The 14,762-nt window shown below is 40.6% G+C and overlaps 1 protein-coding gene across 13 annotated transcripts in view; it reads left to right on the top strand.

The window, feature by feature from the left end:
* Nucleotides 1-14,762, top strand: part of ZBTB20 (zinc finger and BTB domain containing 20) — an 876,097-nt gene that overhangs the window by 322,006 nt on the left and 539,329 nt on the right. Inside the window, exon 1 of one of the 13 annotated variants that reach the window (XM_075593659.1) lies at nucleotides 86-473. The exons of the other annotated variants lie outside the window; for them this stretch is intronic. The gene's annotated coding sequence lies outside the window, so the exon portion shown is untranslated. Of the gene's footprint in view, nucleotides 1-85; nucleotides 474-14,762 lie in introns of those variants that run through there. 13 annotated transcript variants of the gene reach the window in all.

The raw sequence follows: 14,762 nt of genomic DNA on the forward strand, positions 1-14,762 counted from the left end.
AAGGTTTAAGTTGATTTGTTCTCAGTGCAGCGAAATAAAAAAAACTTTCTATTATCATTTGAATGCGGCATCATTAGACGTTGGTTTTCTTGCTGAGGGCAGTGCATTCATTTGGCATAAAGCAGAGGAAGAGTTAGAGGGAGGGACTGAACTCAAAGGGCCAAAGTGCCACATCATTGCAGCCTATGAGCTGAGCACAGAAGAGTGCGTTCCAAGTTTCACATTACCCTGATAGAAAGATCACTTTACCGCTCGACCAAAAAAAAAAAAAAAGAGACGATTCTGTATATTTCCTCTGCTCATAACATATTGGGTTCTGGATTTTTTTTTTTTTTTAAATGCATATTCTCTGTGGATTATTTCGCCCTCGTCTATTGCAAGTGGGTACCGGTTTCCTGCTGAAGTCGGTGACGTGGTAATCGCCTTGTCGCGTAACCAGTTATCAAGTTACAGTCTGCTTCCATTTGCGCAGGGTAAGGATGGGCACGGTGCAGGAGGAGCTGGGGTTGGTTTGGTGATGGTTCTCGTGATTTATTGAAAGTTTGTAACTTTACCTTTTTTTTGTTGTGTGTGATTTTAATTGTATTTTAATGTAAGTATTTATCACAGGTGAACCCACGTTATGGGAATTTTGGGTTCTGCTTAGGGGGTCTGATATTTCTTTACAGTATACGAACAAATTGTGTTTCTAATTGGAAATGTGGGCAGTAATTGCACATTGAAGCCGTGTTTGCAATTAAGAGCGGCTTACAACTCAGGCTGTGTCATGTCCATTATTTAGTTGTTTGGGAGAAAAATACATTGATTTCAGAGACTAGTTGAACCTGTAACCCCAATAAAGTCCTATTGAACTGCCAGTTTCTGCCGGGCGTGTTATTACAGCCGAAATCTGTTCTGATTACTGTTTTTCTTTGGCATCTTACTTTAAGATATCTATTCTTGCCCTTTCCGATGCTGTTTTTATTTTTGAAATGGGATGCTTGGTTCAGGAGATATCAGCGTTTGACATATTAAGTGCCCAGGAGGTTACGATGGAACCCAATGCCCAGTGAGGGGTACAGGTTATCCTGGGAAACCTCGGCCTCTAGGGCAGGGGCGGCCAACTCCAGTGCTGAAGGGCCACCAACAGGTCAGCTTTTCAGGATATCCCTGCTTCAGCACAGGTGCCCCACGCTTTGACTGAGCCAGTGATTGAGTCACCTGTGCTGAAGCAGGGATATCCTGAAAACCTGACCTGTTGATGGCCCTTGAGGACTGGAGTTGGCCGCCCCTGCTCAAGGGATTAAATCACAATTATAACACTAAGAATCGCATTTAAAAAAAAAAAAGAACACGACATGCTCTGTGGGCAACATACTAACATGATATGATTTATATAGGCTTCTGGGGGGTTTGCTGTTTCAACATATTAATTGGATATTAAAAGGGCCCACAAACCCCGCAGTACTTTAGGATTCCGGCCATAGTTTGACACATTTAGGACTGTCACTTAAATCCTAAACAACGTTCAAATGGCCTTTCCAAGGAGGGGATTATTTGCTTCTTGGATAAACATACGTTTTGGTGAGTCTGATGATAGAAATATTAATGGGTTTCAGAAGGTAGGGTGGTCCGTGGTTCCTTTTTTAAAAGAGCAATTACAGATCCTCCACCCTTGTTATTAAGCAAACTCAACTTGTAACCTATCGGCATAAGAATTCTTACAATCACACCAATTAGCAAAGGAGGGATGAGCTATAACCCAATCTGTATTCTTCTTTTGGCTGGTAACACCTATTTTTTATGCACACCTGTTAACAGTTGGCTACGAGCGCTCTGTACTTACCTGCAAGAAAACACTCACATCCACGCCGTTCTCTCCCCCCCACCTGCAAGAAAACACTCACATCCACCCCGTTCTCTCCCTCCCACCTGCAAAAAAACACTCACATCCACCCGTTCTCTCCCCCCCACCTGCAAGAAAACACTCACATCCACCCCGTTCTCTCCACCCCACCTGCAAGAAAACATTTCCACCCCCCCCCACCTACAAGAAAACATTTCCACCACCCCCCCCCACCTGCAAGAAAACACTTACCTCCACCCCGTTCACTCCCCCCCTCCTGCCCAATTTTATTTTCTGTAACCCTCGTCCTCTCTTTTCCCATAAAATAGAAAACCCAGTAAAAATGAAGTTTAAGAAAAAAAGGAAATATTAATGGAAATGTCGAGCTCAAACTGCATAAAAAATAATAATACCAAGAGCTGTATAAAAGATGCATGTTTCTCCTCCATTGTATTTCTTCCACCATGATTTATTCAGGTTGTTGTAGGATATTTTGGATAAATGTGTCCCTTCCCTGGCTGCTACAGGTACTAATTCGGAGCTTTGTACCCCAGGCTTTCTTGGTCGTTCAAAGCAACATGAAGTCCCATTAGAAATTGATCTTCTTTTTGTTTTATCTTTTAAAATTCTTGGTCCCGCTCTTCTCCGCCCTGTTGTCGCCGTTCTCATTTTTTTTAAGATACTGAAAAAACAAAATCCCATATATAGATTAAAGTGGTCTCCAGGAATGGCAATTAAAAATAACAACCGCCGCCGGTTCCCTTTATGTCTTTGTTGTGGGCTTATTTTTCTTTCCCTTCCACCATTAACTTTACATTTTGTTAAAAGTTGTAAAAAAAAAAAAAATTTTTTTTTTTTTATATATACAGTATATCTATCAATCACAGCAGCTAAGCCAAAAAAAGAGAAATATAAATAGATACTTAATTGGGGGGAAAAAAAAAAACCATTGAGCATTTTATCGTTATGTGAATTACAGTAAATGGATTTTTGAGGCCAACACGATTAGTGAATGGAAGAGGAAGTCATCCTTTTATGTTTGGATCACATTTGCTGTTCTCCAACGGCCTTAACAGTTATAAGTTACGTGACCGGCGCAGCACAGTGTCCCAGCTCTAGGGCCGTTCTGAGATCGGTACAATAGGCGTTGTTCTTTGTGTCTGCAGCCGAGTGCCGGTGTGTTTTCTGCCCTGTGTTGGGCTTCCTGTACGTATGTGTGCTGGGCAGGTTGCGGTTGAGAGGTTCTGAATTCACATGCGTAGTAACCTGCAGCAGGGGAATGAGCAGGGGAATGAGCATCTTTCATGACAACATTGTGTGTAATAAACCTGCAAGTCAAACTGCTGGGTCCCAAGAACAGGTTTATTTAAAAAAGTGTCTGATTTGTACTTTGACTTTAATGTTCCCTGGTCCGCTGATGGTGATGCAATCTTTCATTCAGCCGCTCACAGGTGTTATTCCTCTTATAGATGACCTTTGGATTGATAGGGAGAAGTCACGTTGTCCTATGAAATTGTTGGCTCGATCACAATGTCCTTGTAACATAACATAAAAAAAAAAAGGATCAAAAAGTGTTTATATGCTAAGTGACCACGTTTAACCATCAGTAGGGAGGAATACATTTAAACTGAGAGCAGAAAAAGTCGCCTCAACTTCCTCATTAGAATATTAAAGAGCAGTAGAAACCAATAACTGACTTCTTGTTATTAACCCCTCGTTAAAGGTGCTTGAAGTGCCTTGTAACCTATTAGAGATACTGTAACTGGGCATTTGATCAGTTTCACATCTGTTGTGCTTTTTCTTTAAATACATGTCCTTACTTTTTCTCATTAAACGGGATATCTGACAGTGCAGCTTTGCATTGGGAAAAAGGAAACTGATGCAATGGTGGCAGAAGTGGGAGATTTGCAGCTTGTGACACAATCTATGAATTTGGGGAAGTCCCTTTGGCCCATATTCGCTAAGTGATGCTGTTTGATAAGACACCATTTCTCTGCCTTTTTGGGCAAAGGAATTGTACAGTATCTGTATTATCATTGTGCAAAAAAAAAAAAAATAAATAACCTAACAAAGCTTCCACAACCCACAGAATTCTTTCATATTATTTGAATTTTCCCAGCTCCCGTTTAAAAATGTAAAATGTTAGTCTCATTATTAAGCTATAAATAATGCACTATATCAACCACTCCAAGGTAACCACTCCCTGGTAGAGATGTGCAAAACCTTCATCGAGGTCACGAACAATGCACAATTTGCCCTTTTTGAGCTGCAAAAAAAGTTTAAGCTTAGCCAGGGTTAGCCTAGTGATATACTAATTTGCTAAATTCTCTAAAATCACTAGATTTGCCTGGAAAATGATCTTAAATGATTGGCTTATGGGAACTATACAATAGGACACACACTAAATTTCACTCAGAGTATGGCGATATTTTGCTGACAGCTTGCGACAGTGCAACATTATTAGTCCTTTGAGACTTGGCGAAACATTTGGCAAGGAATGCAATTTGGGGGGAGAATGCATTTAATTTCATATTTTGGACAATTTCGCAATCTCTACGGGTCAGCAGTTGCCATGCCTTTTGGTAGCTAAAATCCTCCTGCTTCTCCCCAACCAGCAGTTAACAGCTGAGCTGAATAATTCTGAAGTTCCTCCGAAAGAAAGAAATAAGAATTCAACATTTTAGCCAAATCCCAATTTCGCCATTTGACTACTTTCCTTTTTCGACACTATAGTACTTTGTATATTTTCAGTATTACAAAAGTATGAATTACTATTCTATTTAATGTACAGTAATAACAAAGGAGGGAGCATGGGGTATGATACCTTTTATTGGACCAGCAGTTGATATGTTAGAAGCTTTCGCACCTCTGAGTCCTTCATCTGGTCCTACCCTGCTGAGAGGTGCGAAAGCTTGTAACATATTAACTACTTGTTGGTCCAATAAAAGGTGTCATACCCATCCTCCCTCTCCCTCCTTTGTTACTACATGGAAGAAAGGACAAACACGGCCCCCCACCCGTCCCTGCTATTCTCTAGGACTGAGCAGCGTACGCAGTGTACAGAAATAAAGAGTGACATCCCCCATTCAGTACTTATTAGGTTTGGCTGACTGTGGGAGCTGGGAATTCTGATACCATCAGCCTCTCAATAATTCATGAGATTGAACAATCACGTCACAATGCCACAATCTCAATGCGTGTGAACAATATTCCGTCTAATGGAAAAACACTTTTTATTTATTGAAGAGGAATTTTAAAAAGTACATTTTGGCACCAGCTGTTGGAAATAAAAATGGGATATTTTAATCGGCCTATAAAAGCTCTTTCCTTGAATTAATGTTTAAATGAAAATCTTGGAAGATAAATCCTTATCGTGTATTATTCTGATAAACTTCTTCTCTTTTGTGGGGCATGGGATATTAAATAGCCCTGCTAGAGTTACAGCAACACAAATGGTACAGGGGCTTTAAATGTTTCGTTAGTTGGCTACTCATGACAGTGCCGTATCGGTTTTGTCAGTATTAGAATATCTTTTATGTATCTAATTCCTCTCATTTCTAAAGGACTGTACAGTTATATTTTACAGGCATGGGAATGTAGTTATCTTTGGTGTTCAGTCCTGACAGCATATTTCTGCCATTCTGCTGTGTATGGCAGCCCTCAAGGATGGAACCATTTGCTACCATATGTATCAATCACAGGGCTCAACAGGGACAAGGGTACCATACTAATTGGATGTGCAAGGGATGCTGCCACCTTTTTGTGTCTGCCTGTCGCCTTTTCCATGCCCATCTGCCTCCAGTGCCCAGCAAAGGAAGGTTCCTGTGGCATGATCTGAATACCCCAGACGTCAAAGGAAGACCCCCAGGATATCACGACTTCTACACCAACCCTTTATAATTAAAGGCAGTGGAAACCAATCAATGTGACATGATTTATCCAAGATGGCACAAGTGGTTGAGGTTGGGTTTGAACCCACAACCTGGTGTATTCAAGTAGTGGCAAAGGTTTATTAAAAACGAATGTACTTCAATTATAACATCAGCCCCTCTTAGTAATGTACTATACTGTACATTACAGTTGTAATAGTGATATTCGTCTCTAGAACAGTTCTTACTATTTACAACAAAAGGCAAAGATTCCCAATGCTACATCCAATAAGACAAAAAAATATATAGTTTAAATACTTAACTGTTTGAATTCTCATGTGTAAGGGTCATTTAGTTAAACTCTTTGACCAAAGCATTATAAGCCTGCAGCCATGTCACAGCATGAACCCTTTCCAGGCCCTAACACTGTGACAATTCTTATTTACCTCTGTAATAGAGGGTGGAATGTCTCAATAGACCAGTCTTCCACAGGTGCATGAAAAACCCTGCTACTTAAAAAGTTGACATAAATCTATATGGTGTGGTGGGGTGGGTGTTGGGGTTAGAGCTTGCAGGGATTGTGTGTCATTTTACAATTGCACCTGAAAGAAATATGCCAAGCACCATTACAGATGAACGCTTTTGGAGTGCCACGGACTTTCCGGTGCCAGGATCGGGTGAACGCGCCATTGTACCTGACACATGGCGGCATGGAATGGTTTACTTATACTTGTTATTAGGAACTTGAAATGCTCAGAAGATGACAATCGGAGGAAGAAAAGGGCTGACAATCAAATGAAATCAGTTGAAATCAATGGTCAAAACGCTGAACGGAGTTACCTTTAAACCACGTCTACCACTCATCTCCCTAAAATGACATTTCTTCTGCCCTTGAATAAAAGGTCTCCTACAGGAGATCACTGGTCCATTCCACATGACAAATCTCTCAATGTGGAAGGCCCCACCTGGCTGGATTTATGATGAGGGGCTCCTGCTTTTACCCCTTTACTTTTGTGTTGGCAGGAAGGGATTGTATTGAAGAACCGATGGAATACAATTGCTGTATATACATTTTCTGGCAGCAAAAAAAAAAAAAAAAGAATAACTCGTCTCGGCCAATAACTTTCTGAAGAAATAGTTTAACCTTTTTATATTTTTAGCAGTGTGTCGATCTGCTAAAATATGTATTCTTGAGTTCTAAGGTTTCTGTAACTTTTTTTTATAATCGTTGTGTTCATAATTACCAGTGGTCTAACTTGCCTTGTATGCATATGGGAAGGCAATACATGAAAGGTACAGGAGGCCTTTGGTAGATTCTCTGCTGACAGCTTTTGATAAGTTCTTTTTGTCTGGATCACCATATATTATGTCTACAGCAGTGATCTAAGAAGCCATACACAGAGAATGCATTGTTAAATCTCAGTTTTCAGCTGCTAAGATCCAGATCAAACTTGACAACATTATATTGATATCAAGTCTTTAAGCCCCATAATTGTTTTGTCTGCAGATTTGTTTGGCATTATATCCTAAAGATTTAAGTTTTCTAAATAAGGGGGAGGAAGTGTGTAACGTTTCAGTGAGGTTATTTATGGAAACTTAGCATATTTTCTTTGCCAGAATCCTCTGTCAGAGCATTTACGTTTGCGGATGCATTATACTCTCTGGTTTTGATAAAGGTTCTGGAGAACCTGAAATGTTGATAATTCAATCGTTCTTAATATCTCTAGCCTTCACTACACCAGTGACTCTCCAGTCCTCTCATTCACTCAATGGTACAGAAGTCTGCCCCAACAACCCCCACTTCTAATTGAAAACGTCCTTCCGTTTAAAAGAGCAATATCCTACATTTGTGTGTGTGTTTAAAAAATAAAAATAAACCAGGTCTGTAGTATTAGATTATAATACTTACTACTTTTTATTAAATTCAACTCAATACCATTTTGAATGTATTTTAATATACTGATAATCCTTTAATTTCTATAGAAGGGTTTATACACTTTCCCAGCAGTGCCAGATCTTTGTAAATCTTACCTGTTTGTGATCATTTGTTGCCAATATTGCCAGCAGCTTGAGCTGCAAACTGTAATAATAGATAATGTTACCTTAGTAATATAAGAATACATTGTAGCTGCTGAGTTACACTGACTGATCGATTTGAAACTGAAAGGCAGCCGTTTAGTGAACCTGGGAAACAGGATTTTGTTGATCGATCATGGGAGAAATAATCGATTTGGCAGCTTAGGTAATTCGTTTTCAACAAAGGTAATCAAAGGCTGCATATATATATTTAAAAAAAAGTTTTTTTTTGTATTTTTTTAAGCTGCTTCCACTGCCTCTTTAATTCCTTACTTTCAGCATATCATGATGTTACAAAACAATATATTCATTGATTTCATTGGAAGGAGACATTTTGTGAAACAATGCATTTTTAAGTGCTGATGGAATACAATGAAGAAAACTCACCCTCTCTGCATAAGCAAAAGCAATTTAATGCAAAGCTATTAGGAATCACTGCCATGCTGAGGTTTCAGTGTGTTTGTGTACACCTCTCCACCCTCTACATACAAGCTCATTTGTGTTAGCGCATGTGCGATGTAAAATACACTAACATGCTGATGCCAGCCCTGCTGTTTTTTTTCCCCCCACCAAAATAGTTTTATTAGGCAACTATACTGTAGACATACATAATAAATTATATACAACCTAATACAAAAACGTTTTTAGGATAAGGGGGAAAGAATAGAGTAAGTTGTCGCTATAAGGGTGAATCCTCCGGATAAGAAAAGGAGGCTAGAAAAAGAGGGGGAGGAGGGGAGGGGAGGGGGGGAGGGGGGTGACCTGATACCCTCCTTGGTCGCCGAGTGTCTAAGTCTATCGATTTGGGTTTGAGGTCAGGGTCTCTCTGCCTTAATTTTCATATTATTCAATTTTCATGCCAGATGCGTGAGGGTCCGGGCTCATCTATAAAATTAGCCATGGTTCCCAAATTCTATAGAAGGCTGTTGTGTTTTGCCTAAGAAAAGCAGTCAGCTTTTCCATGAGCATCACCTCATTGATCCTCTTTTTGGGGGTAGATACCTTCCTCCAGGAGGCCGCTACCTCACATCTCGCCGCTGTAAGAATGAAGGAGATTAATTTCCTCACAGGTCGGTCAGCCCTGCTGGTTTCATTCTCAGAGGTTCACCTTCATTCTGTGAGGCTATCGTATCACCCACAATATTAATCGACTGGAAAGTCCTTTCATGGAGTAATGGTTTTTCTGTTGGTGTTGGGGCATTAGGGTAGAATTCCTGGGAGCTCATGACGGCAGTGGTGAGAAGAACGACATGGCGGAGTGAGGAGAAGTGAAGAAGAGAGATAAAAGACATGGTCAGAGTGACACATGGGGACCAAATCAGTGTAAGGGAGTGGGCATGAGTCCGGCTGAAGTCCATCTGCCAAACGTCTCACGCTGACGCCTGATTATTTACTATGATTGTGGATTACATTTCCAGGTCAAGGGACAGTTTCAGGGTTGTTTCATAAGAGGCATCCTCCAAAATGTGACCCAGCACAAATGGTCCTAGGACACAAAATGGTTATTTTCCTTCTCTGTGAAATGAATGTTGTAAGACCTCAGTCACAAAGCTGAATGGGCAGCTGTTCCTCTTTTCTCCAACTTAGAAGGAGACAGAGTAGATATGTCTCAACGCAGGGTAGGTAAGAGTAGTTTCTATCTCCTGCTGTTGATGACAGTAACCAGATACGACACTCAATTAAGACTCTGTGAAGACCTCAGAATTCGAGTTTAGTGAGCAAGAGCCTTTTACATCACTCATATTACTGATAATTAGTGAGGACGAGCTGGGGAAGAGGCAGTAATTAGTGAAGCCTACAATTTGAAGAAATTGGGGATTAAAACAGGTTTTGGGGGTTCTAAAATATCCGTAAAGCAGATTGTGTTTAAGTTGTACTGTTTATTCTAATATAGTGCTGGTTATTCATTGCCCCCACGTATAAGCAATGTAGATCTCCATTCACTGTTTACAATCATGGGATCGTTTCAAATAAATGCAAACTTTTATTGAATTATAATTTAAAAAAAAAAAAAGAAGATAACTGTACGTCATATTTGTTTTTTAATGAAGAAACTGGCCTCTGGGCTGGGGATGGGACCTTTGCCACGTGAAGTTCTGGGTTTAATCTTAATTTTCGTGAGAGCCGGGACATTCACTCTTTTTGGAGCAGTGTTCTGGAGAAGAAATTACAAGAGGGATATTGTGAAATGTTTAGCACAAGGGGTAGTGGAAACAAATGCCGTTGGTAATATAAATGTTGTTTATTGCATTTTTATATAAAATTGTTTAACTTAAAATCTTTTAGCAAGAGTGGGAATGTAAATTTGCAGCTCAGAGTCTGAGTCACCAGCAGACGGTTGTTATTATCCTTACTAACAGCTGAATTCCAGGCTTCTCTGGGTGCTTTCAAAATGTGTAGTTGTATATTCTATAGAGAAAGGAAGGATATATCAAGATAGGACACTGCTTAGATGCTGTGTCCTCAGCACTGGGTTCAACCTTGTTTACAAAAGAAGCAGCCTCGATGCATTCAGCTTCAAAGGATATGCGTGAAACAAAAGTACAGATCAGTTAGTGGTAGGCTACGCACTCTGGAGGATTATATATATATATATGTTCTTCAGGGCAGACATTCCCTGCTCCATTTATTTGCATTCATGCATGGATCTTCCCTTTATTGAACCATATCCCTTTATGTTGCATGGAATGAATGTTCTGACTACATACTGCAGTTTATTACATGCAGCACTGAAACCACCTTATATGGTTGTCATACTTTTTGATTGCTCCATTGTAAAAATCTACGCTATATTTTGGAGAATTGTTTGTCTATTCGCTATGCATTTGGACACCTCTCTTAAGATGTTGTAAATCCTGCATGATGGTTCCTGAGATCAAGCGGGTTATTGTCTATGTCTAGATTGGATACATTCTATTTTTTATTCTGAGTTATGGCAATTTCTCGAGGAAGTCAGCCACTGGGTGTTGTACCTGGTAGGCTATGTATCTGGCACGTGGCATCATACTGGTGACATAATACACACAGAGAGATAGTTAGTGATTAATGCGCTCCAGCGCTGGATCCATCTCATTCATAAAATGCAAATAGGTACAGAAAATAGGGCTGGTGAGATAATGAAGATGTAAAGTCCTCTGTGGGGCCAGAAGATCCTTGAAGATAGGGCTAACAATGAAGCCCCTATGTATTCCTCATGGGGATGGTCCCTTGGCTCATAATGTAACACAATGGTAGGATAATAAAAGTACTCACATATTGCCCAATCTCAATGTCCTAAAAGGCGTGCTGCCGAGTCAAAGTGCTGGTGCAGTGTAGGAAAAAGAAAGAAGAAAGAAAACTGGCACACAGCCAAAGGAGTGGGTCACCAAGGTATAGTTGAAGAATGATCCTTTATCAATCCATAAAACGGAGGTTAGCACCCTCCTACGCGTTTCATGTACGCAAGTACACTTTATCAAGGAGTATTGATACTTGCGTACACGAAACGCGTAGGAGGGTGCTAACCTCCGTTTCTTTAATGGATTAATAAAGGATCATTCTTCAACTATACCTTGGTGACCCACTCCTTTGGCTGTGCGCCAGTTTTCTTTTTTTCGACATAATACACACAGCCTGGTGGCAGATAAGGAAAGTGAGATAGCTATAAAGTTTACACAGAAAGCAGAGAAGAAAGAAAGAGAGAAAGTCAGTTGGCCCGAGAGGAGAAAGCAAGAATGCTGGAGAAAGAGTTGGGGGAGCTAGTAGGGTATTAAAGGAAAGTAATGAGAAGAAGGGACTTGAGGGGAGAGAGAGAGAGAGAGAGAGAGAAGGGGATAGGGAGGGTAAGGGGAGGGATGGGGTTGATTTCTTAGAATTCCCGAGCAACGCCGGATACTTTAAGCTAGTCCTTGATACAGTATGGTTCATATGGTCCTTCATATAACTTGACCTTTGAGGATCTCCGTGATTTCCAGTGCTTGGAAACAATGGACATATCCTGCAATAATGGGCTTTTTCTTGTCCAATGTAGAAGAAACCAACAACCGAAGGCGTTAGAGTGATTGAAAGAGCAGATCAAATTCTAACGAGAGTAAACGTCACATTACAAGTGCTACATGTTTCATGTATTTCAGTGAAGTGGATAAAACATATAAAAAGTAGCCCTGCTGTGTGTTAACTTTACATGATATGCAAATTAGATGGGCTTTTGTTATCTAACAAACATTTGGGTTACCATTGGGGAATTCACACAACAACACGGCAAACGTTAACAGCCCGGCAATATGAGCGTTACAAATAAGCTCTTCACTCTCCATGTCATGGGCGACACAGTAGCCATGTTGACATTAGTTCCCAGCAGCCATAAGTATTTAAACCAGTCGTCAAGGGCCACCAACTGGTCAGCTTTTAAGGAAATCCCTGCTTCAGCATAGGTGGCCCAGTTTTTGACTGAGCCACTGATTGAGTCACCTGTGTTGAAGCCGGGATATCCTTAAAACCTGACCTGTTGGTGACCACCCCTGGTTTAAACGATAAGAGGGAACATTGACTAAGGATTTATGTTTTGCTAATACTGGGTGACTAAATATTTCACTCCTGGTAATCGCCACGTACACTGCCGTTTCCAGCAAAAGCCTATCTAAAACACAGGGAGTGTTGATGCAATACAAAAACGTAATTTCTAGGCATTATTTAGGGACTCGTTCTATATACCCCGAAGTGGCTGATCACACCGCAATCAGCTGAAATTCTCCATTCAAGTCAATGGGGTTATGAGTGATCGCTTCAGATATAATATAGAATGACCCCCTTAGACTGTAAAATCTCTCTGATTCCTTTTCGTATCATGTTTTAACCCCCTGTGCACAATGCCACATTAAAACATTAAAACTAGGCTTCTTGCACCAAAGAATTTGAATGCTGAAAACACACTTCCTCGGGAGTTATAATAACGCAAGGTGATGAATATTTTTGCAAATACTCTCAATTCAGCTGTCCTCCAAACTATTTTTGGAGGCATTAAACTGTAGCTTGCCTGAAATGTACATGGTCTGACATGGAGGATCATCTTAACTTAAATCCATGGTCTTTCATCAGATTACATTGGAGATAAATGCCCGACCGTCTACATTTCCTTCACAACTGCTCCGTTTGAATTCTTTAGCGTTTTGGGGTGTTTGTATCATATTTTCAGTACTTTGCCGAATCGTTAAGGAGGATTTTACAGACTGTGTATTCTCATACTAAATAGTTGTGAAAGTGACAGTTAGTACATTTGCATTACTGCAGGCGTGTTTACATTACTTTGAATCTGTACATATTGTACCCTTGTCTGAATTAAATATTAATCAATATGTAAAGACACTGTGTTTTATATAATAGTTGTTATTCTTTCCTGCTCAGGGAAAAATAGGTTAAAGTTTGCAAAAGTATATTTAAGTTTTTAGCAGAAAACAAGCTTCCTGATCCTCTGTGGCATCTAATGGTTAAAAACTAACTGCGTTATCACCAATATTTTGATAAATGACGCAAAGGGGGAATTTCCACTCCTTATTTGGGGGAAACAGGTTACTATATTAAAACTCTTAATTGTATCTTATGTTTCTTAGGAAATGTCTGTTAGGACAATTCATGTACAAGAGGGTGGGGTCTATAGCTTTTGAAATGAACACATCTTTGGTACCAAAAGGACATGGTGAAGTGGTTTGCTCATTATTCTGCTTATCCAACCATAGACCGCATGCGCTTGTATCGTTGCGGATATATGGTGTATGCCAGCGGTGCGTGGCGGGGGGCGTGGGGGTTACAGAGGCCACTGCACGCTTCCTGAATACATTTAAATTAATGCCGGGGGAGCTGCTGGACCTCTGTAAACTTCTACTTACCTTGTTTCAGACGTTTCTTGTTGCAACTCGGAATCAAATGACGCTGCGGGGTCATGTGACGTTGCATTGCCGTGGCAACGTGACGTCATGACGCAGGGGGGAGGCGCAGGGAAAAAAAGATTGCGCTCCCCTGGTGTACGCGATTGCTGGCTATTTATAATAGTTTTTTTCCCCCCACAAATTCTTTATAAGTTCTGATAATGTTACAAGTGCACCTATGCAATCACTTTTGTGCAACTTTTGTATTTTTTATATTTTAAGAAATACCTGAGACTTTTTTTTTATGTTATCTTCCACAAACAGGCATAATACAGTACTGTATGTTCTATGTGATTGGTTGGCGTGTTAGGGGAAAGTGATTGGTAGGCATTGCTATGGTGATGCTTTATGTAAAAGTTCATTGAGTAGCTTTCTGTGACATTTGGATTCTCAAAATCGCCTCTCAATTGGTCTTTCAAACTTGACCCTCTACCTCCAAAAGTGCTTTCACACGGCAGAACGTTTCTGGAGGAAATCATGCTGTGAAGCTGATTTAATCCATTATAAATTCATACTCTCTTCGTATAACACTGCCCTTTCCCATGCCTACTTATTTTCAGTCATACTAACTCTGTTCTCTATCCATCAAAGCCTATTCACCACCTTCTCCGCCCAACTGCACCAGCACCCCCTTTGGCCCTTGCACCCCTTGATCTTGCCACCTACTTTACAGGCTCCACTCTCACCACCTACCTCCTCTCGCGCACCTAAATTCACCCTCGACTCATTTTCCCCTGTGACTGAGGATGGTCCTCTCCTCATTTCACCCTACGACCTGCCCCCCTGATCCTGTTTCCTCACATCTCCTCCGCTCCTTCTCTGGCACCCTAACTCGCCCTTTTAGCCACTCTCTCATCTCCGGCACATTCCTATTTTACTTTAAACACGCACTCATCACGCACATTGTAAAGAAACTCTCACTTGACTCAACCTCCCTTTCTAACTAACGCCCTATCTCTCTTACCGGAGGGGCTGAAAATGACTCTAGCTTGTAAACTCTTACGGGCAGGGCCCTCATTACCTTGTGTATCTGTGTGTGCTTGTTTGTCCTTATTTGGTATGGCATTTGTTTATAAAATATACATAACT

This window comes from Ascaphus truei, chromosome 3, assembly GCF_040206685.1.
Source record: "Ascaphus truei isolate aAscTru1 chromosome 3, aAscTru1.hap1, whole genome shotgun sequence".
Classification (NCBI taxonomy): domain Eukaryota; kingdom Metazoa; phylum Chordata; class Amphibia; order Anura; family Ascaphidae; genus Ascaphus; species Ascaphus truei.